Raw genomic sequence first — 3717 nt, 5'->3', positions numbered from 1 at the left:
TGCATTTTTATTTAATATTTTAGGGGGGTTGGCAAAGTTGAGGTCTCATTTAGACTTAATATGAGTCATTATAAATTCAATTTTGTGGGCCTGGATTATTAAGCGGGTGCACATCAGCTCTGCTAAACTGAATTTGAAGATTTGACATGCCAGACAGAAAATAAATTACAGTATGTGCTTTCTATCTTTTGAAATATTGAACCCCAAAAGAGTCTTTGAAAAAGCCCAAAGTAATATTCAGCATTCATGAAAATGTGTGTAACTCAATTTTATTAAAAAGTGGGATAGAGCCATATAATTCCAATAACACATTTTGACATGAATTATTTAAACCCAAGTCCAATCATCCAATCTTTTGGCAATTTAACGGAAATGGATCTTAGATTATGTTCTTGAATTTACAATTTGGCAGCTCTCTCCGATGAGTAAGTGTAATGGAGGGAAATTGACCTCAACATTGTTTTAGATGGCACACAGGCTAAATCTCTTGCAAACTGATGGCTTACTGACTTAAAATGTTCATTTGTCAGAGCAGAACTTCTTGGTAAAGTTACCGGGCTGAATAGTGTCTTTGCAGGTTTAACCAGTTGATGGCAGCAGGATTCTTCTTTAAGCTGCTGCCTGCTGGGCTGAGGACAGACTATAAATAGAGATGGACCACAAAGAATTTAGAGATAATACAATATATACTATATATGGCAAATACAACAGTTTTGTGTAAATTGACAATTATGTGATTTCAAACATGAAGGCTCCTAAGGAACAAAATCACTGTAAGGGGAACAATAAAGTTAGCGATTTAAATGATACACCTTCTTCTTTGAGATGTTACATAAAATGTAAGAGTGCATCACCAGGAGCGGACAGAATCAGTTACAGGGAGCATAAATTTCTCTCCAGCTCTGCAACACCTGCCTCATAAGCTGTGAAGGCTGAGGCCATATGGCACACAACTCTGAAAACACCTGGCCCTCCACACACATCCCCAAAGCTTTTTCACACGCTGTAGACCTCTTCTTGAATTGTTGCAATTTAAGGATGCATTAAATTCAGATGATTGGTCGTATTAGATGATTATAGAATCTCTCAGCAGTGCAGCCGATTAACATCTAATGTGTTCAGTCAACCCACTTGTGCTTCTTACCGGAAATAAAAGAAAAACACTTGAAATGACAATAAAATAAGGATTCATCTTCACTGAAAAACAAGCATGTTTTAGAATAGATGCCAGCTCCATTTGACATGAAATTATTAGTCATTCCAGCTTCATTTTCAACAATATACTTGAAAATGAAAAACCTCAGATGTCAACTATATACAGTAAGAAACTTCAGTCTTGTCATTACTTGCTACATGCACTCTTCTCAGTACAGCATCTCACTTTTGGGCCCTAGAACAGCACTTCACACTGTAAAAATGCAACTGAGCATTCATGACATAATATTTAAAGTCAGCATGTTTTTCTCCTATTAACATCAATATGATAGTAAGAATAACACACCCACACACAGAGGAGAATCAAGAGGTCAGCCACAATAGTGAGAGGTGAGATCTTGCTTTAGTAACTGGATATTTCAGGCATATATGATGATATGATATAAACCTGTTGTTTCTCTTCTTTAAAGATCCTCTACAGACATCTTATAAGATATAAAGGTCAAATTACCTCTTTAGAATGATTCAAATCAGATCTTCTTCCTTCACTGAGGGTGGGGATGTCTCCAAGTCAAGTAAAAGTCAATTTTATTTGTATAACACCAAATCACAACGGAAGATATCTCAGGGCACTTTTGACATAGAGCCGGTCTAGACAGTACTTGTTAATTTACAGAGACCCGACATTCCCCCATGAGCAAACACTTGGCGACAGCGGAAAGAAAAAGCTCCCTTTTAGCGAGAAGAAACTGCAACTGCTCTAGGTGGGCAACCATCTGCCTTGACTGGGTAGAAAGAGAAAGAGAAAGAAAAAGAAGGGAGAGGGGAAAGAGATAAATAGCAAAGCAACAACAATAATAACAATGATAATAATAGAAATATGACTAATAACAACAACAATAATAATAATAAAACATTTTGATAATAGCAGTAGCAGTGAACAAAAATTAAATAATAATAGCAGCAGCAGCGGTGGACGTCAAGATAGACCACAGGGACAACAGGCGGCCAACAGTCGAAGGTCTACTGCGAGACGAGGAAGCACAAAACACCAGAGAAGATGCCAAGTTAGTAACATGTATTAATGGTACATGAAAACGTACAGATGGAGAGGGGGAGGACAGAGGAGCTCAGTGCATCATGGGAAGTCCCCTGACAGTCTAAGCCTACAGCAGCATAACTAGGAGCTGGTCCAAGGAAACCTGGGGCCGACTTCACTGTAAAGTCCATTCTCAGTGTATGTGCACTGGAGGCTCCAAGCTTTCACATCATACTTGCGAAAGTTGCATACTGGACCAGAATAAGCTTCCACACTAGTTGTGATGTCACAAATCTTATTTGTAGGTACACACCGATCAGATTTAAGGTGAGCACAGAGAAACTTTCCCCCCTTCAGCAGATGAATGTGAAAACAGCTTTTTAGTGTCAGACTCTGCAAAGACATCATTCTGCACGAATGAAGCTCAAACATCCAACTTACAGTTACAATAAACAAAACTCATGAGAGGTTTTAACCACTTGTTCACAAAATCCTATAACAAGAGCCGCCCTGATGTAGTAAACAGTACTAGAACATGACATTTGTTAAATGTTGCCACTGTTGCTTATGGCCCACCTAACACGTTAAACAATAAAAGGCCACTAGAGGGCACCACAGGTCTTTGTATCCACACTGAAGCACTGTCTTTGAGGAATGGATGAAATGTTGGTTTAAGGGGTCAAAGAGGCCTAAAGGTCTGCTGTGCAGCCACATCAGGGTGCAGTTATATTAATAAGGGTTGTGTTGACTGATATTTATAAAAAAAATCAGGACACAGGATATCTTAGAGGTCGCGTTTCTGCAGAATGTGACAGTAAACTCGTCATCAGGTTCAGAAACTACACAGACACACAGAATATATAATTTTTTTTGCTAAATATGTGCAAGAACAGCACTCTTGCAATCTGTCAGCAATATTTTTCATCAGGAGAAGTAAAACAAGTCTTGAGCATGCATCTTAGAACTTCACATTAAGTTTCAAGTCTTTCTGTGTGATGATTTCTGTGTTTCCTTGTTTTGCTGCAGTGTAGTTCTATAGTAAATATCTCAGGGGTTTTTGATTTTTTTTTTTTTTGTACAGCAGCAGATGGCTGTGCTGCAGAGTACAGTCACCGCTCTCTCTATCAGATCTCTTCTTTGTAATGTGAGGAAACAGCGAGGGACTGCTAGCTATCCTGCCATCACTTCCAACTTGGCTGCAGCCAGAATAAACTACACACACAAGCTATAGCAACTACACAGCTAGTATTTGATGACAACAAATGCATTCCTAAGGCTTTTGTCTCAACTTTATCCCTTGTTTTTTGTGCTTGGCTTTGTCTCCAAACTTTGGGAATGTTACTCTTGTGAAAGTGATGTTATTCTGCAAAGCTGATGCGTCACATAGTTGACTATATGTGCTTGATTTGTAGGCAGAAGGTGACTTTAGTCTTGACATGTAGGAAACAATGATGTTGCTGCAGGAAGTTTCTGCATCTGTGACGCTGTCCATGGTGCTTAGAATCACTGAAACCCCTAATATG

Source organism: Scomber scombrus, chromosome 18, assembly GCF_963691925.1.
Source record: "Scomber scombrus chromosome 18, fScoSco1.1, whole genome shotgun sequence".
NCBI classification, from domain to species: Eukaryota; Metazoa; Chordata; class Actinopteri; order Scombriformes; family Scombridae; genus Scomber; species Scomber scombrus.
The sequence above is the reverse complement of the archived record's forward strand: the minus strand, read 5'-3'. Positions refer to the sequence as shown.